The sequence below is a fragment of the Arachis hypogaea genome, chromosome 17, assembly GCF_003086295.3.
Source record: "Arachis hypogaea cultivar Tifrunner chromosome 17, arahy.Tifrunner.gnm2.J5K5, whole genome shotgun sequence".
Lineage (NCBI taxonomy): Eukaryota > Viridiplantae > Streptophyta > Magnoliopsida > Fabales > Fabaceae > Arachis > Arachis hypogaea.
Genome location: NC_092052.1, coordinates 73,689,109 through 73,710,706, shown reverse-complemented (window position 1 = coordinate 73,710,706; position 21,598 = coordinate 73,689,109). Strand labels below are relative to the sequence as shown.

The window sequence follows — 21,598 nt, the reverse complement described above, 5'->3', positions numbered from 1 at the left end:
TCTCCTTTCTTCTCTTTTGCTTGAGGACAAGCAAACCTCTAAGTTTGGTGTGTTTATCCGAGATCACTAAGATCATGGCTCCCAAAGGAAAACAACCCACTCCAAGAGGCAAGAAAGAGAGCGTTCCAAAACCACTTTGGAATCAAGGGAAGTTCTTATCTAAAGAACATTCAAACCATTATCTTAAAGTAATGGGTCTGAGATCAGTGATCCCGGAAGTTAGATTCGATCTGAAAGAAGATGAATATCCGGAGATCCAGGAGCAAATTCGAATCAGGAACTGGGAAGTCCTAGCTAATCCTGAAACGAAAGTAGGAAGGAACATGGTCCAGGAGTTCTATGCTAATATGTGGCAGACTGACAAGAAAAAACTATCTGGAACTGCCTTCTATGAATTTCGGACCATGGTCAGAGGGAAGATTGTTCATACCACTCCTGACAAGATCAGAGAGATCTTAAAGCTACCTCAACTAAAGGATGATCCAGACTCCTTCAACAGGAGGATGATGAGAGCAGACATTGACCTGGATAGGATTCTAGAGGACATATGTATCCCTGGAGCCAGGTGGACCACCAACACAAAGGGTGTCCCAAATCAACTCAAGAGAGAGGATCTCAAACCAGCCGCCAGAGGATGGCTGGACTTCATCGGGCGTTCTCTGTTGCCCACTAGCAACCGATCTGAAGTCACAGTTAAAAGAGCAGTGATGATTCATTGCATCATGATGGGGAAGGAAGTGGAGGTTCATCAGCTGATCTCCACTGATCTCTACAAGATTGCTAACAAAAATTCAAAAGAGGCCAGGTTGGCTTATCCAAGCGTGATTTCTCTGCTCTGCAAGGACGCTGGAGTAAGGATGGGAATAACTGAATATATCCTAATTGAAAAGTCAATCACCAAAGCATCAATGGAGAGACAACAAGCACAGGAGGATCCCATCAAGAAGAGAGCACAGGAATTTCTCCCAGAGATCCCTCAAGCTGAATACTGGGAGTATCTTGAGACGTCCGTCACCAAGATACGGGAAGCTATGGAGCAAATAATAAAAGAACAGAAGGAACACAGTCAAATGCTGACCTATATGTTTAAAGAACAAGAGGAGCAGGGGCGTGACTTAAGGGAACTGAAGCGCCAAAAGTCTTCTCTTGTAGGACCAAGCACTCCAAGGATCAGAGGAACCCCCGTGCCCCCAGAATAAAGGTTGTTAATTTCCAATTTCTGCCTTAACTCTGTGACAGTGTCCTTATAAAAGTTTACCTTAGAAGTCATATAGTAGTAATTAGTATCTATTTTGATTTTATCTCCAATTAAGCTATAGTTTATTTTTCTCATCATCAGCAAACATGAATAAAGTAGTAGATCTTTCGAATAAGAGGCAATAAAATTTCGAGTTTAATAAAAGAAATTCTAATTAGTTAAATGTGGTGGCAATACTTTCTGTCTTCTGAATGAATGCTTGAACAGTGCATATGTCTTTTGAATTTGTTGTTTAAGACTGTTAAATATGTTGGCTCTTGAAAGAATGATGAACATGAGACATGTTATTGATAATCTGAAAAATCATAAAAATGATTCTTGAAGCAAGAAAAAGCAGCAAAAAAAAAAAAAGAAGAGAGAAAAAGCAAGCAGAAAAAGCCAATGACCCTTAAAACCAAAAGGCAAGGGTAAATGAAAAGGATCCCAAGGCTTTGAGCATCAGTGGATAGGAGGGCCTAAAGGACTAAAATCCTGGTCTAAGCGGCTAAACCAAGCTGTCCCTAACCATGTGCTTGTGGCGTGAAGGTGTCAAGTGAAAACTTGAGACTGAGCGGTTAAAGTCAAGGTCCAAAGCAAAAAGAAGAGTGTGCTTAAGAACTCTGGACACCTCTAATTGGGGACTTTAGCAAAGCTGAGTCACAATCTGAAAAGGTTCACCCAGTTATGTGTCTGTGGCATTTATGTATCCGGTGGTAATACTGAAAAACAAAGTGCTTAGGGCCACAGCCAAGACTCATAAAGAAGCTGTGTTCAAGAATCATCACCCTGAACTAAGAGAATCAATAACACTATCTGAATTCTAAGTTCCTATAGATGCCAATCACTCTGAGCTTCAATGGATAAAGTGAGATGCCAAATCTGTTCAGAAGCAAAAAGCTACTAGTCCCGCTCATCTAATTAGAATCTGAGCTTCAATCAAAAAATCTGAGATATTATTGCTTCCTAACCTATTAGTCTTCTATTTTATTCATCTAGTTGCTTGAGGACAAGCAACAGTTTAAGCTTGGTGTTGTGATGAGCGGATATTTTATACGCTTTTTGGGGATAATTTCATATAGTTTTGAGTATGTCTTAGTTAGTTTTTAGTCTATTTTTATTAGTTTTTAGGAAAAATTCATATCTCTGGACTTTACTATGAGTTGTGTGTTTTTCTGTAATTTCAGGTATTTTTCTGGCTGAAATTGAAGGAGCTGAGCAAAAATCTGATTCAGGCTGAAAAAGGACTGCTGATGGTGTTGGATTCTGACCTCCCTGCACTCAAAGTGGATTTTCTGGAGCTACAGAACTCGAAATGGCGTGCTTCTAATTGCGTTGGAAAGTAAACATCCAGGGCTTTCCAGAAATATATAATAGTTCATACTTTGCACAGGAATAGACGATGTAAACTGGCGTTCAACGCCAGTCCTCTGCCCAAGTCTGGCGTCCAGCGCCAGAAAAGGATCAAAAACTGGAGTTGAACGCCCAAACTGGCACAAAAACTGGCGTTCAACTCCACAAATGGCCTCTGCATGTGAATTGCTTAAGTCTCAGCCCCAGCACACACCAAGTGGGCCCCAGCACACAGAAGTGGGCCCCAGAAGTGAATTTCTGCATCATCCATCATAGTTTATCCAATTTTTGTAAACCTAGGCTGCTAGTTTAGTATTTAAACAACTTTTAGAGACTTATTTTGTATCTCATGACATTTTAGATCTAAACTTTGTATTCTCTGACGGCATAAGTCTCTAAACCCCATTGTTGGGGGTGAGGAGCTCTACTGTGTCTCGATGAATTAATGCAAGTATTTCTGTTTTCTATTCAAACACGCTTGTTCCTATCTAAGATGTTCATTCGCGCTTAACTGTGATGAAGGTGATGATCAGTGACATTCATCACCTTCCTCAAACCATGAACGTGTGCCTGACAACCACCTCCGTTCTATATCCGATTGAATGAGTATCTCTGAGATCTCTTAATCAGAATCTCCGTGGTATAAGCTAGAACTGATGGCGGCATTCATGAGAATCCGGAAAGTCTAAACCTTGTCTGTGGTATTCCGAGTAGGATTCAAGGATTGAATGACTGTGACGAGCTTCAAACTCCTGAAGGCTGGGCGTTAGTGACAGATGCAAAAGGATAGTAAATCCTATTCCAACCGGATCGAGAACCAACCGGTGATTAGCCGTGCTGTGACAGAGCGCGTGAGCGTAGTTTTCACTGGAAGGATGGAAGGTAGCCATTGACAACGGTGATCCACCAACACACAGCTTGCCATAGGAGGACGTGCGTGCGTGAATCAGAAGACAGAGGAAAGCAGAGATTCAGAAGACAAAGCATCTCCAAAACTCCAACATATTCTCCATTACTGCACAACAAGTAATCTTTAATTTATGCTCTCTTGGTTATTCACAATTCAATTGATAAACATAATTGACTTCCTGACTAAGATTTACAAGATAACCATAGATTGCTTCAAACCAACAATCTCCGTGGGATTCGACCCTTACTCACGTAAGGTATTACTTGGACGACCCAGTGCACTTGCTGGTTAGTGGTACGCGTTGTGAAAAGTGTGATTCACAATTCGTGCACCAGAAAGCAAGGTTAGTAGAGAATTGAGAGAATCGAACCTTAAACACTTGAGCGATTAGAGTGCATACACTTCCAGTGAGGGTTCGATGCTCGATTCTTTGTTGCCGGCTTTCATGAGTTATTTTCTTCTGCAAGTTTACTTGTACTTTATTTTATGATTTGAATTAGTAAAATCCAGTTCATATTTGTTCTTGAAGGATTTGTTTACTTTTAACCAAGTAGGAAAAAAAGCATTCTGCATTTAGTTGCATTCATAGGTTGCATTTCATACATTCTACCATTCCCCTTCACTCTTTTAGTTCTCTTAAGCTTAGCATGAGGACATGCTAATGTTTAAGTGTGGGGAGGTTGATAAACCACTATTTTATGGTTTATCTTGTGCTCAATTGAGTGGATTTTATCAATCTTTCATACACTTATTCATACTATTTGCATGGTTTTACATTCTCCTTCCTGATTGTGTGCTATGATTGAAAACATGCTTCTTTGGGCTTATATTTGCTAATATTAATCCTCTCTCATTACCATTAGATACCTTGATATGTGTGTTAAGTGATTTCATAGTTTATAGGGCAGGAATGACTTAGAGGATGGAAAGGAAGCATGCAAAAGTGGAAGGAATACAAGAATCTGAAGGAACTGCTAAAGCTGTCCAACCTGACCTCTTATTACTAAATCGACCATAACTTGAGCTATAGAGGTCCAAATCACGTGGTTCTAGTTGCGTTGGAAAGCTAACGTCCGTGGCTTCGATTTGATATATAATTTTCTATAGTTGCCCTGACGATAAGTGACGCGAACACGTGATCCACGCGGATGCGTCACAGTGGCAAAAAAACCAGCGTGTTTGAATTCGAAACCAGCGAATTCTGGGCTGTTTCTGACCCAGTTCTCGACCCAGAAAATACAGATTAGAGGCTATAAAGTGGGAGAATGCATCCATTCATCACACAACTCATATACATTCATATTCACATAGTTTTAGGATTAGATCTAGTTTTTAGAGAGAGAGGTTCTCTCCTCTCTCTTAGGATTAGGATTAGGATTTATATTAGGATTTAGGATTTCAACTTCTTCTTAGGTTCAATATTCCTTTTATATTTTTATTTATTCTAATTCTTTTATTCGTATCTGACTCATGTTACCAATTTGGCTTATGAATTCTTTGTATTTAGATTTGAATATTTTATTTAATATAATTTGAGGTATTTCAGATTTGACTTTGCTTTGCTTTATTTACATGAATGCTTTTAATTTAATTTAGATATTTTCTTCCTTTTGGCTTTGGTTAAGTAATTGGTAACACTTGAGTTGTCAAACTCAGCAGTGGTTGAAATTGGCAGATTACTAATTGATCTAGATCGCTCTAAAGCTAGTCTTCCCACAGGGATTGACTAGGACTTGAGGATCAAGCTAATTAGTCCACTTGACTTAACTAAGTGGGATTAAAACCCAATTCTCATCACATCTGATAAGGATAACTAGGATAGAAATTCCAAATTCTTATACCTTGCCAAGAGATTTTATTATTATTAATTTATTTTTCTTGTCATTTAAATTACTCGCTCCTTATTTCAAAAACCCCCAATTTACAAAACTCATGACCAATAATAAGAACATACCTCCCTGCAATTCCTTGAGAAGACGACCCGAGATTTGAATACTTCGGTTATAAATTTTAAAGGAGTTGTTACTTGTGACAACCAAAATTTTTGTAAGAACGGAATTCTTGTCGGTCTAGAAGCTATACTTACAACGGGGATTTATTTGTGAAAATTGTAGATCGCGCGAGAGTTTTGCTTTTCAGAAGCTATTCTTTGTTTTTCAAAATAAAGTTGCTAAACAAGCAACTGAAAAAGTGTCAACAGTCAGCAACATTACAAAAAGAAAGTTTTTAGAAGCCCACAGGTCGGGCTATCTACACAAAACATTTTACATAATCAGGAAAGATCCGAAGGCTTTTCGGCAGCACAAGGTGAAGGAGGGCGAGTCTGAAAGGGCACTGCATCCACCGTCCCGTCATCCCGATTTAATATCTGACAATCAGGCTCTGGTTCGGGATGACTAACCCCAGTGGGAGGAGCTGACGAAGTCGGCACAACAGTGACTTTGGTGACCGGCACAGGAAGAGGTTCAACATCGTCTTCATCAAGGTCATCAGGGACAATCTTGCCATCCTTTACAACATTGTCCAGGCTGAAGAGAGTAAGGTCGACTTTGGGAGCAAGAACTCGAACTTGTTCCTTCAGGTTCTCATAAGCAGCATTTATGCTACCTACAAGGTGACCCTGGAGATCAGCATAATAATCCCAGGCAGACTCTAACTCCTCCCTAAGACGCATTACCTCGCGGTAGGATATGACATAGCTTTCTTTGTGCCTCAATGCCGTGTCCTCAGCCAACCTCACAGAAGCCGCCAAAGCAACAGAACTAGCCTTCTCACCCTCTAACTCCTTCTCCAGCTTGGCCACCTTTACTTGAAGCTCCTCCTTCAAACCCTTCATTCTGTCAAACTCCCGCTTAGCCTCCTCCATGAAGGCCTTGGTGGCATGAAGGGGAAGATCTTGAGCAGTACGGTACATAGCAGCTCCCATATGTGCCATCTTAATGCTGCTACGAGTAATGAAGTCTAAATGGCAAAGGAGAGAGACATCATCAGTGGGGATGGTACCATAAGGACCAATCTGCTGATCAACAAACTCAACTGCGTCAAAGTCAGGGGCGTCAAGGTTAAAAGGCTCAGTTGTCTTTTGTTTTTTGTGGGGAGGAGCACCAGAAGTAGCCATAGAAGCTTGCGGAGGATCGACCAAACGAACCCGGGGAGTAGGGATTACCTTCCTCGCCCCCGGTGAGCTCGGTACGGCCCGCTTCGACTGAACCTAGGATGACCCATCCCCAGCCGCCTTGGCCGAGACATTTTGGGCTGCAGTAGCCTTCCTTGCCCTTTTGAAGGCCTTCATAGATTCATTATTTTTAATCATCTCTGCAAGCAAAACATAACAGTGGGAAACCAAGTTACAAATCAGAAAAGAGCTTGCAAAAAATAAATCGACAAACAAGGAAAACCAAAAATTGACCACTACCCAGCTCAGTTCGGAGGAGAGAGGGCTTGGTTAAAAATTTCTTTGTGTCAAGATGGGGAGGCTGCCCCTATTTTTCTTCCAGAACAGTCACGAAAATTTGCTCAGCCTCATCCAATATTTCCTACGCATATCTAGATACCCTCACATCCTTTTGCCATTCCAAAGGAAAGGCGGGTTCATCATTCTCATTCAAAAAAAAAAGGCCAAGCTCCTTCAACAGCTCGGATCCTAAAAAAGTAATTCTTAAAATCACGAAAAGATTCATCAAATATAGAGAAAACCTTTTTTCCCTGGGAAGCTCAGAAAGAAACCCAAGCGGCTTTCTTCTTAACTACCCCAGGCTTTGTCAAAACAAAGAGATAAAAGAAAAGGGATTGTGAAGCAGGGATACCGAATTCATGATACAACAATTGAAAGATTTTTATGAAACCCCAGGAATTGGGGTGAAGTTGGGACGGAGCAACATTACAGGACCATAACAGGTTGGTCTCAAAATCGGTAAAAGGAAGAGTGATATTCATTTGACTAAAAAAGAAGTCGTAGGCATAGAAAAAAGGGCGCTCTACAGTAATTCGGGTAGAGAAATAGACCCTCTCCTCAGAACTCGGAGATACAAGCTCATAGTTCTTTTCATTACCACCATTACCACAGATCTTATGAAATTGCCTAAGTTGCTGACAGAACTCAGAGTCAACCAACGAAACACACAGAAGAACCATAGAATCCACCCAATCAGCCATGCCCTCAGGGACTTGGGAAGAAGTCTCAACAATATTTTTGCGAGAAGACATGAGGCCAACTAATCCTACAACAAGAAAAGAAGATCGGATTACTAAAAAAAATCTCGGACAAAGGACAAAACAACTCTGCTAGTATGATTCAGACAGCACAAACAACAAAAGGAAAACCCCAGGACCCACACAAAAGGTCCAGGGGCATCCTTTGGAGGCAGTCAGGGAATAAGGATTCAGGAAAACCTACAAAACTAACATCCCAACAAAACTCACAGAGAGAAACCCTTTGTCAAAAAAAAAAAAGCAGCATCCCAGAAAGCTACAAATCAAAACCGAAATAGCTACCTTCCAAATTCGCAGTCTCAGCTTATCAGCAAGCAAAATAGCAAAACATATAAAGAAGAAGTCATCAAAGATGCCACCCTTTTTCAGAGAAATGAAATCCCCCAGATTAAGCAAAATAACATGAAGAAATAATCGTTATCTTTCACGGAATTCATCAGCAAAAGCTATCAGCATGACAAAAAGGAACAATCTTTTGAGAAAACAAGCAATATGAGCCCTAGAATACAAAGGGACCATTTCAAAAGCAAGAGAAAACCACCAAACAGTAAACAAGCAGGCGCACAGTAATACGAAAAGATTCAGACTTCAAGAGAAAAATCAAAACCCTATCAAAAGCTGAAGGCAAAACAACGAAAGAAGTACAAAAAAAGAAAAACCAACCTGAACGAAGGAGGAAGCCTTGAAGGAGATTGAAAGATGAAATCACCCAGAAATTGCCGAATGACGCTGCAACGCAAGAAATGCAAAATTTAGGCGAAAACAGAAAGCGAGAGAGTAAAGGGGGAAGTTACAAAGAAAAACGAAGAAGAGAAACCGTTTTTGTGTGAGAAATTCAAAATAAATGGGCCAAGGGAAATGGAGCACTAAAAAACAATTAATGAAGGTATTAAACCCTCACACGTTCCCAAGAATAGAACGCTAATACAAAAGCGCGCGCTTTTAGAAGAAAACGTTCCACATTCAAAAAAGGAAGACTCTACAAAGAAAGAAGTTGACAAATGCTCGAGTTCGGCTTCATCAGAGAAGGATTGAAGTCCTAAGACTAAGACTCGACCTCAAAAAGAAAGACCGAGCTCGAGCAGGGGCACTGTTCATACCCTGGGTCGAGCTACCCGACCCGGGATGTTTAGCGACAAGGCGACCGACCTCGACAGGTCCGACTATCCGGCCTCTTCTCAAAGAACTCGGCCAAACTGCCAGGAAAGCCCAGTAAAGGGCCCAAATAGAGGAACACGACCCAAATCCAAAGGCAGTCCAAGCCTATAGAGATAAAGGCAGTTCCCTTGAAGATAAGCTGACCTCACCCAAAGATAAGATAAGATAAGATAAGATAACTAACTTATCTTATCTAAAAAGGTCAGCCCACGCTATTATAAATACACTGGAGCACCCAGGTATAACTCCTACTCTGATTCCACAAAAAGCCTGTTTAATACCCATGCTAACTTAAGCATCGGAGTCTCTTGCAGGTACCCCCCACCCTCCGGTGACGAAGGATCAGCAGTGCAGCCAGTCCCACAAGTCAGACACGACAGCTCCGGCTGCCGCTTATCAGCCGGATACGTCAACTCCGATCAACACAGAAGATCTCGTCCGAGATCGACCTACAGTTTCTGGTAACCCTCGGAACAGGATGGCGCATGCACTCTGCCAGTTCGTTCGGGTCGACCCGACTCCCTGGGAGAAGCTTGATGATTCGAACCCGTAACCACATTTAACCGTTATTCGGGTTGGAACGACCCGATATGTGGGCTCACTCCCCCAGTGGAGGTAGCTGAGTGCGTTGGAATACGGCGTGAGAGAGTGTGCATTTTTTTTCCAATTTGGTAATTAAGAAGAAAGAGTCTTAGTTAACGAAATACACAATCATTAACCGTAATTAATTTTAACTTAAGAATTTATAATTTTTTTATATAACCCCATTAGTTTTCAGATCTAACAAAAAAATCAGCAAGAAATTAAATTTTGCAAAATAATTTCTCTGACAAAAAAGCAGTCAATAGCCAATCAAAAAAGAGAAGTAACAAGTGATCTATACCGTCGAATAAAAAAATAAGAAAGATCCAACGACTCTCGTCTTTTGGCGCACCGATATGCCAAAATTAAATGCTATGCACACCGAAACGCCAAACACACACGGCACATAAATCCATGCCCAAGTTAGGCTATGCTCGAACTATATAGAGGTCTTTATACAGAAACTTTTCTTTCAAAGAAAGCCCACCCACAACCTTCAAAAAAAAAGGACCAATTCTTATAAAAATTAAAAAATAATTAATCACCCAATTCACTCAATTAATCACTCACATAATTACCTCATGTATCTCCAACAAATTTCTGTCAACTGCTGCTTCCACTGAGTTCATCTTTTATCCCATCACATCCATATTAACATGCGTCATTTGTAACATGTGTCCTCGTCATTTTAGTAGGTGCTGAAAAATTTTCATTTCAACACCATAGCATTGGCCAGAAAATAAAACCAAGTAGACCATAAAGTGATACTACTACATTATTGCATATATTTGCATCCTCTTCGATCAAACATAGGATAATTTGACTAATTTATGCAATATGAATAACGTGAACTAATAAATTGAGACTAAAAAAAATAATAATAAAATAATTTATTGGTAGGTCCCAAATTCAAATGAGACTCACACTTTAAATAAAAAAAAAGTGACCCAAAGCCACATAAAAGAAAAATAAAAGAAAGAGTATTAGTGTCTTCTATATTTTGAGAGAAAGAAAATAAAAACAGAGAAGAAGAGAGTTTCGGCATCGAGAAGAGAAGAAAAAAAAGAAAAAGAAAAAAAACAGTCTAATGTTATACATATTAAATTGATAAACTTTCTCCATTTTTTTATGAAATTTTAGTATGTTATTCATGGTGTAGAAATGAACATTAGAATATAACTTCCTACTTGTATTGTCTTCTCTTGTGTCTGATTTGAGATACCCACTTTGTAGAAGATTTATGTTGATTCTATCAGTTTTGACGATGTATTTTATTAATTATTGATATGTGTGCCCTAGTGCTACTAGAAAGACTGATTGTACACCTATTATTTTGATAGTAAAAGATTCTACTAGACTAGGTCCCGCGGATTTTTTGTCCCTAGTTTTGGGAATTTTCCTACGATATAAAATTCTAATGTTTAATTATTTAATTTCTGCCATTATATTTGCTACTTGTAGTATCTTTGGAGTTACCTATTTAAATTGCACAAGTTGTAAAAAAATTATTTTTGGTGCTTCTTCTGTTAGGCAGGTTCTTGTTGAACCTCAATTTTTTCAACAAAATAGTATTCAGAGCTTTGGTTGTTTATTTTTGCACTAATTAAATGAAGGAAAATACTCATGAGGCAAATATGGTCAAATTGAATTCCAAAAATTACTCGATTTAGAAGACCCTTATAGAAGATATGTCGTATAGAAAGGACTTGTATGATCCTGTGGAGGGGGATAAATCCAAAGGTACTAAATCTGATGCTGAATGGAAGAAGTTGAATCGGAAGACAGTTGCTTTGATTAGGCAATGGCTCGATTTTAACGTGTATCCATATGTTGACACCGAAACGAATTCCAAGAAGATGAGAAAAAATTGAAAGAGTTATACGAGAGAAAGAATGTGCAAAACAAAACATTCTTTATTAGGAAGCTTGTTAATATGAGGTATATTAAAGGTAAATCAATGCCGGAGTACTTAAGTATTTTTCAGGAGACGATAAACTAACTGACAAATAATGAAATCACTTTAAATGATGAATTGCAAGCCTTGTTGTTGTTGAGTTCTTTACCTGATAGTTGAAAAGTTCTGATTGTAACACTGATTAATTCAACTCCAAAAGGAAAGTTGACGTTAGCAATGGTTAAAGAGAGCATGTTGAATGAAGAAGGCAGAAGAAGAGAGCGAGGTTTGATTAATGCCTCCTCCCAGTTAGAAGTACTTGTTTCAGAGTTACAGGAGAGAAGTCAAAGTAGAAAACCTCAGTTCTGATAGGTTAGAGAGTCGAAGCAAGTCAAGAGGAAAGTACAAGCTAAAAAAGGAGTTCATTTGTCACCACTGTGAAAAGCCAGGGCATATTAATAGGTATTGTAGGTTCTTGAAAAGAGAACAATAAAAGGGATGAAACGAAGACAAAAGTAAAAATAGTGATAAAGAAACTGTTACTATTGTTTATAAAGATGTTCTTATCACATATGATGGAAATTATGTTAATCTTGTCTGTGATGATTCCACTTGAATTATGGACTCTGGTGCCTTATGTTATGTCACTTCGAGGTGTAATTTTTTCACTTTTTATACTGTTGAAAATTTTGTTAAGATCAAATTGAAAGATGAAGGAGTATGTGATATCATTGGTATGGGTGATATGTGGCTTGAAACCAACATGGGATGCAAGTTGCAGTTGAAGAATGTTAGGCATGTGTCAGATATGTGGTTCAATCTGATTTCAGTGAAAGCATTGGATCAAGAGGGATATTGCGCTTCTTTTGGTAGTGAAAAATGTAAGATTATCAAAGGTACTTTCATTGTTGTTAAAGAAGACAATAGTGTGCAAGAAAATTTGTGCAAAAAAGAGGTAAATGTAGCTGACTTCTGATTTGTAGCATATGAGTCTTAGTCACTTGAGCGAAAAAAGACTAAGTGTCTTAGCCAAGAAGCACTCACTTTCCGAAATATACAACTTTAAATACTTGTACTCATTGTTTTGTTGGAAAGCATGCTAGAGTATCATTTCATAGTTCTGGACCTTATAGAAAATCACATGTTCTAGATTTAGTTCACATTGATGTTTGCACTATGGATGTTAAGACACTAGACAGTGCATCATACTTTGTATTTTTATTGATTATTGTTCTCAAAAAATGTGAACTTCTATTTTGAAATCTAAAGGCCAAGTGTTCGGTATCTTCAAACACTTTCATGCAAGTATTGAAAGAGAAATAGAAAAAAATTGAAATATGTTTGAACAGATAATGGTAGTGAACACAGAAGTCCATTTGAAGAGTATGTCAAAGGACATGAAATTAAGCTTGGGAAGACAGTTCCTAAGACTCCTCAACATAATAGAGTTGCAGAAAGAATGAATCACACTATCAATGATAGAGTCAGATGTATGCTCTTTTATGAAAAGTTGTCTAAATCTTTTTGGGGTGAAGGGATGAGGACTGTAGTAGATCTGATCAAATTTTCTCTAGTTTCACTAAATGGTGATGTTTCAGAGAAAGTTTGAAGAGGAAAAGATGTCTCTTATAGTCACTTGCGAGTGTTCGGCTGTAGGACTTTTGTTCACATTCTAAGATATGAAAGGTCCAAACTTGATGGAAAGTCAAAGCAGTGTATCTTCATGGGTTATTGTCATGAAGACTTTGGTTACAGATTATGGGATCTGGTGATCAACTGTAATACCCTGACTACCAAAGGCAACACTTCCGGCTGCGCAACTCTGATAGCTCAGATATTACGATGACACTTATACTATTTAATACTAAAATATGAGCCTGTTTGAAACTTTAAACCGCAATACCGCTCCCAAAAATACTTTTACCATACAACGTACATCCATACATACCATACAACTTACAGAAACTCATAAAGAGTACATATATATATATATATATATATACATACATATATATAAATATTATTACAAGCATAATCCAATACAATTCCTATCCCTCTTACAGAATATATCAAGATAAAGGCGAGGGTACAATAAACCATAACTAAAACAATACAGAGCATCACAACAACAATTAAATAAGCTCTTCGTAACTTCTGCGCCCATATCCTGAAAGGGGAAAAATGTAGGGGGGTGAGAACATCATCCTCGAAAGGGTTCTCAGTAGAGGGTTTTTGGGAATTACTGTAATAGGATACATGAAGATAATCGCACCAGTGATTCATAACCGTCTTATGCCTCTTTTCAAAAACAACGATTTACAATGAAAGTAAAGTCGGAAATCTTTTCAGAAAGAAGAACCGTTCAATTCTCAAAAACTCAAAAGCCTTTCAAAACGGTTTATCTATGCAGAACCAAAATAGCCTTTCATAATTTTATTCCAAACCAGAAACATAAAACCGAAATCAACCATCAGTTCATCTCTTTCCAACCACGGCCCTAGGCCCAAACAATCCAACCAACAACCAATCACCACAATCCAACAGAGTCCCAGATGCAAACACAGTTAGGAAGTTCAAGCACAAACAAACAGTTATTACAAGTATAACAGTTAGCAATTAATCACATAGGCAAACCAAGTATAATATGCACACCCAACCAATGTCACACAAATGCATATGATGCATGCCTGTCCCTAGTGGCTGATGATATCATCTGTCGGTTATAGAGCCAACCCGACAAGTCCTGGTAGCTAACCATTGCACTGTCCCTCTGTCGTGCATCCCCAACTCGAGTTATACTCATCATAAACTTGATCATAATCATGATCCATATCCATCACCCTCACTGGTGAATATTTATCCATCACCATCACTGGTGAATATTTATGGGGGCGAGCTCATCCGGGCCTTTCACAGTGCCCGGCCACACTTACGACATTGGGTTAACAGAGCTTCGAGTCTCAACCTGGAGCACATGGTGGCTAGCCATTGCTACTACCCAGGGAAACCCTCATCTCCAATAGTGGAAGTGCAACATCACAACTTATCAATATCTCAGCATAAATGCTTTCATTCTCAATCATGGATCAACATCTATCTCAGCCATTCGGCTCACGGTTCAATCCAGAACCAGCCAATATTCATATCATTCAAGGCCATTCCGGCTCACGATTCAATCCAGAACCAATCAATATGTATAATCATACACAGCCATTCCGGCTCACAACAAAACAGCACTTCCACATTCGAAATCATCAAATTCATGAAACCGACATTTAAGCCATAAATCATTTTCTCAATTCATTTCACTTCGAAATCAAGTTTCAACTCTCTTAAGCCTTTGCTTTAAAGATCTCATTTCTCAAATCATTTCGGCTCATAAGCCACTTTTACTCAAGGTAAATTCCCCTTTTAAAAACAATGCCACTCTCGGCATCCTCTTTCCAAAACTTCCATAATCATGGCAAGTTAAAAGCCTCTTTGAGATATTCAAAATCACCCATCCAACAATGGGATTTTATAACAAAAGTTTCTCGGCAGAGTCCCAAGTCTTTAGGGGAGAATAACATAACTCATTTTACCAAATTCATTTAAAATCATTAAAACCTTGGCTTTCCGATTTGAGTAATAAAATAAGATCTAAGCCAAACCGAGTCACGTAATCATTTACTTCTTTCAAGCCGTTTCCTTTACTTAGGAAAACCAACTTCAACCCCCATAATAAATTCTAGAATGTTTCAACTATTCAAAATTGTTTTAGTCTTGCAAGAATTCAGAGTTCAAGAGTACTTAAAGCCTTTCTCCAAAACATTTCAAAATGAAACTTGTCAATAGACATTCAAGTTCTTTCAACGTCATTGAAACTCCTCTAATTGAAACCCTCAAGTCAAATTCAAAGGCATTGCCCTTGTCACATTTAAAACAGCTTTAAAACATAAGTTTCATCTAAATAACTTTTTTTTCTGAAAGAGATACAATGTCTTTCTTAAGAAGCAAGACTAAATCACAATTTCCTCTTTAATAATTCATTTCAAAAGCATGAATCATCCTTTTCTTGATAATTCAAATAAAATAGTAGAAGTCTTTAACTCATCATTTTTCCAAACAACCTTTCAATAAAGACTCAGATTTTATAGAAATTCCGGCAGCATCTCCCCTAAAACTTGGACTTTGCCACCCGGTTCGGGTCCCAACAAAAACCATTCCACAATCCTTTTCCAACAGCCCAAAATCCAAAATCAATTCAAAATCAAACTAAATCCAACAGTCGCCTCATTGGCACATCTCAAAGAAACCGTTTCAAAATCACACCAATATCAACCGAATTAACTCATTTCCAAAGCTTTAAAGAATCAGTTCAGCAATAAGTCATTTATCAAAACCAAATCAATTAAAGCACCCCAGGCTGAATTTCAAAAGTATTCTATCTTTCACATCATCAGAATAATTGACACGATTCAAACCAATCCTCAACGGATTAAACTCATATTTCAAGCCTTTAAAATATCAACTCCAAAACATTACATTTCACAAAGCCGCACAATAATTCAGCCAAACAAACATCCATAATCATTCGAGTCAATCAAATAATACATAAGGTAGATACAATCACTAAATACACCATATCTCACATCAGTATCCATATGTAATAATTCAAATATACAAAATATAGTTTTTGGAAAGCGCCCCTACCTCAAAACACAACTCCATAACCCAAACGCCTCATGGAGTCCTTTCCGCCTCAAACCGAACTGATGGCAACCAAAACCTCAGCTCCAAGCCACTTTCGCAACAGTCTCAACAACTCTAATCGCAACATACAACAACCGAACTCAATCTTATAGCAATTAACGCCACAAACCTCAGCGTGAGATAACAGAATAATAACGAAAAAGCTTTCAAATCGAAACGCTTACCGAATCGAAGGAGGAACGGCTGAACCGGAACAATGGCGGTCTTCAAACCGGTTCAGCGGTAGCCCGGCAGCCACCTCAAGCAGCAGTGGAGACGAATTCCGACCATGACAACCGCGACTGCACGACAACGTCATAACCATAAAAACCTAGGAACAGAAAGAATGAGAACCGACTGCAAGGACCCTTACCGGCGGTGGTTTCAGCGGCCAAGGCGGTTTTCTCCGGCGGCCATACAGTGGACTACAACCACAGCGGCAGCGAGGTTTTCCGGCTGTCAGAACTCCGGCAACGCAACAGCAGGGACGTTTTCTGGCGGCAGAGGCTTACCGGCGCAACTCAACACAGGACCAGATAGAGCGGTGGCAGCCTCCAGCAACTCCGGCGAGCTCCCTCAACAACGATAACGGTCGGAGCCTCGGTGACATTGACGGTGGCAGGAACGGCGGGGATAGCTTCGCACGGAACGACGGCGCTTGACCCTTCCCCCACCGCGAGCTCTCTGCCTCTCGCTCTCCATCGCGGCGGCGACAGTGAGGGACACGACGATGTGGCTCCAATGGCGCACCACCCATCTCGCGTGTTCCCTGTACGTGATCCCAACGGCAGCAGATCGGCGAGGACGAGCTCCTCTAGCTCGCATACGGCAGCTATTTCCTCAACCCTCTTCTGCGCGAACAGTGGCGACAGCATTGCGGAGATTCGACGGCAGCGGTGCGGGTGACAACTCGCAGGGCTGACGACAGCGATGCGACGGCGGTGGTGAAGCCCGACACGCCGGCGACGCCATTCTTTCCTCTCCTTCCCTCATTCTGGCTCAGTTTCCCCCTTTTTGATTTCCGTTTCTTCTCTGAAGTTGTCGTGTTGCAGGTTTGCTAAAAGGAAGAAGAAAGGGTGGCGGCTGTAAGGAGGGTTGCGGCGCTAAAATAGGGACTGAGGGTGCGTTACACCGAAGGGGATGAAGCAGGGGTGGAGGTGTGGCTGCGCTTTGATTTGGGAAAGGGGAAGTGTTGCTACTGCTGGGCTCAGGGGAACCGGGTAACTGGGTTAGGGTTTTTGAGTAAAATTAGGGTTAGGGATATTTTAGTAATTTCACTTAAAAACAGGGATAATATAGTAATTGAAACCCCAATTAAATCCAACACTAATTGTATATAGAAAATACTATTTACTCCTCATTTTTACAAATTATTTTCAATAAAATGTCCCAACCAAATAATTAGAAATAATATACTTAATTTCTTTATTTTCCAAAATAACAATATTAATATTTAAAATATTACTTATCTAATCCAAATCATATAAAATCCTTATTATTTCATAACTATCAACCTTATACTTTAAATATAGAAAATAATCCAATAATTATAAAATTGGATAATAATCATAACTTATCTCAAATCCAATAAATCAAAACTTGCCTCAATTATCTTTAATAAAATAAGCTCTGAAATTAAGGCTATAAATAACTGTAGGATTTGAGACTTGATCATGATAAGACTTTTCAAGTATTCTAGGTCTTACATTCTACCCACCTTATAAAAATTTTCGCCCTCGAAAATTGATACAAAATGAAAGATATTCCATAATAGTTCACCCTTGAACACATTTAAGGAAGAATAAAAAATATCTCAAAATATAATCATATATACGATTTTCAAATACTTTGATTGTCATAAGCATAAGGATGTAGAGGTAGGAGTGTGATTGCAAAGCAAACGTTACAAGGTAGGCTCCATGCAAAAGATAACATGGGTCAATCATGTGGTAGAAGGGCAAAGCATCAAAGGCTATTAAACAGGATGGAGTTAGAACGACGTGCTTAACCTCCGCACACTAATCTCATATCAACCTCAAAGTTTCAACTTTCCAACTCCATCAAGCACTTTACAAACCCCAAATTCGATCACAAGCCTGACAACCACAGACCCGTTCGCAAGGAACAAAATGCCCACAACTCATACGTTGCACACCTACCACTTCAACTTCCGTATACACATCACGTTTTAAAGAACTAACGTATCGCGTTACTACGTCTACAAGTCGCACGTGATATCAAACAATTCTCGAGTCTACTCAGAAGGATACAAGATTTAAAAAGGAGAGTCAAATGTCAAGGATAGTACTCAAAGATTTGAGAGAATGTATCCAATTCCAAATAAACAAGGACACTCAAGCAATGAAGTTTGCTAGACTCAATTCAATTGACAACTTCAAGATAACCCTTGGATCAAGAAAATTCAATAGGATCAATAGGAAGGAGAATCGGCGCATTAGTTTGAAACAATTTCAAGATGAGTCGAAGAAGTAAGAGGTTACAGAAAAGAATATCTCAGACCCAAGCCAAGCTCACAGAACTCAAGAGCATAATTACAATACTTTCGAATACATTGTTCTTAAAAGAATCGAAAACTTGTAAAAATATCACTTCGCAGTCTGAAAGAGAAGTTAAACAACAAACATCCTTCAAGAGAGTAACAAAAGCATAAACGTGGCTTTACTTCAATACAATTTCATGTTGAAGTAGATTATGTAGAGTTCCAAAAACAAAATGCACACAACTTTGGCTAAGAGCTAAAATATTTCCTCAAATATTTTAGAAAGATAATTAGATGCACAACTTAACCAAAAGCAGTTCATAAAAACTCGGAAGTAATCAAATGCTTGTTCATAATTCTCAAAATTTCATATTCAAACAAGCGTGTATAACATTTATAGCAAGTACAAAAGAGGAAGTTAAACTCTGTTTAGAAAAGAAACTCCGAAGTAAAAATTTGCTTCCAATTTGGTAAAGGAAATAAGTGGTGCGTTACAAACGAACCAATTTCCACTAAACAAGGGAGCTTTTCCAAAACCTCATTTAAAAATGGCGCATGCCAACTTTAAATTAATTTCGTCAAAATTGGGCAATGGTTTCAATCTCAATCAAGCAACAGAAAATAAATTCCGTTTAATATTTCTTCAAAGAGAATTCAAAATTCTTTTAAAAGGTTCAAAACAAGACTCCAAAAGTGTTCTTGAAATCACCATCTCAGAAGAACATTCAAGAAGTTTAAGATGCACTAAAAAGGAGTCAAGCCTTGCAAGAAAGGATCTTAATTTAAAGTAGTTCAAACAAGATCCACTAGACATGAAACATTAAACAAGTTTTAAATTGATCCAAAAGAATACAAAAGTCATAGAAAAGAACAACTCAATCATTTGTAATTTCTCAATGAAAATTTTTTACTAAAAACTCTTGTAGAGATAATGAGAGAATAAACAATGCACTAACTTGAAACGAATCAAACTGACCCACATAAGGATGAGATTCACAAGAGAGGACAAACCAAGATCAATGGTAATGTTCACAAGATGTAAAAGATTAGTTAAAAACAGAATCAAGTATGACATTCATAGAGATGGAAAGCTTAAGAGAGAACTTAGTTCGTTCATAAGAAGAAGCTATGAGTCCAACATTTTCAAAAGAAACAACAATGGCATAAACCATGTAGTGTGCTAAACCAAACTCAATTCAAAATAAGTTAAGTAAAGCTTATCAAACGAAACTCAACCGGGATAAAAGCGAGAGATCCTCTCTTTCCAAAATTTTGAAAAGTACGCGAATACATAATCAAATGAAGATGTGTATTAGAACTATAGTAAAATTACTAGAAAGTCAAATTGTATTTGAAGCAAATGCAGTTCCGCAAACCAGTAAAAGTACAAGTGAGGTATTAGAACTAAATAGTTGTTAAACTGCATAAGAAATCTTCAAAGTTCCACATATAGATAAGTGTATATCTAGTCAACAGCAATTTTTTTTTTTTATAAAAATCTCAAAATTAGCTGGAATCACTGTCAAGTAAAAGAAAAACTGAATCAACAATTTCTCAAAGAATGAATTCGAAATCCGGAGTTAAAATGCACAACGCAAAAGGACAAGTTCAAAGCTATTTCAATGAATACAGGAATAAAAAAGAACTCAAACAGAGGAAGATAGATGTGACAAGGACCGCAAATAAGCATATGCAATTAAGATCAAACAAGAATGCATATGAACAGAGAAATAGAGTGGAAACATCAGATTACTTTTCGAAAGGAGTAGCAAACAAGAACTTCAAGTTAGGATATGAAAGAACAGGTCGACTTGAACAGAATCCAAGACACACAACTGAATAGCCTCGAGAAATAGTTTCTAACGTCGCCAAAACTCGCGATTCGCTTTACTCAAAACTAGGATTTCATCTATGATAACCCATTAGTGCTCTCATATACATAATTCACTAGTATTAAGCCGGCCAAACTTAATATCAAGAATTATGCAATGCAAGACTAACATCGTTAAATCAATAGATCGTCATGTGCATAAAGCTCCAATTCTCGTCATTCGACAAGACCTAATACATGACAAACACTCAGAGTATGCAATTGAAGCATAGTCAGTCCATTCCTCAGGCTCTACAGGAAGAACTGCTCTGATACCATAATGTAATACCCTGACTACCAAAGGCAACGCTTCCGACTACGCAACTCTGATAGCTCAGATATTACGATGACAATTATACTATTTAATACTAAAATATGAGCCTGTTTGAAACTTTAAATCGCAATACCGCTCCCAAAAATACTTTTACCATACAACGTACATCCATACATACCATACAACTTACAGAAACTCATAAAGAGTACATACATATATATATATATATATATATATATATATATATATATACTACCAAAGGCAACGCTTCCGGCTGCGCAACTCTGATAGCTCAGATATTACGATGACAATTATACTATTTAATACTAAAATATGAGCCTGTTTGAAACTTTAAATCGCAATACCGCTCCCAAAAATACTTTTACCATACAACGTACATCCATACATACCATACAACTTACAGAAACTCATAAAGAGTACATACATATATATATATATATACTACCAAAGGCAACGCTTCCGGCTGCGCAACTCTGATAGCTCAGATATTACGATGACACTTATACTATTTAATACTAAAATATGAGCCTGTTTGAAACTTTAAACCGCAATACCGCTCCCAAAAATACTTTTACCATACAACGTACATCCATACATACCATATGACTACCAAAGGCAACGCTTCCGGCTGCGCAACTCTGATAGCTCAGATATTACGATGACACTTATACTATTTAATACTAAAATATGAGCCTGTTTGAAACTTTAAACCGCAATACCGCTCCCAAAAATACTTTTACCATACAACGTACATCCATACATACCATACAACTTACAGAAACTCATAAAGAGTACATACATATATATATATATATATATATATATATATATATATATATATATATATATTATTACAAGC

At 38.3% G+C, this 21,598-nt stretch overlaps 1 long non-coding RNA gene across 1 annotated transcript; it reads right to left on the bottom strand.

Moving 5' to 3' along the window:
• Nucleotides 1-13,372: 13,372 nt before the first annotated feature.
• Nucleotides 13,373-17,264, bottom strand: LOC112765418 (uncharacterized). Its single transcript, XR_003183770.3, has 4 exons — nt 16,448-17,264; nt 16,260-16,376; nt 16,036-16,149; nt 13,373-13,510 (listed from the first exon to the last, which is right to left on the bottom strand). It is a non-coding gene; the product is annotated as an uncharacterized lncRNA (long non-coding RNA).
• Nucleotides 17,265-21,598: the final 4,334 nt, after the last annotated feature.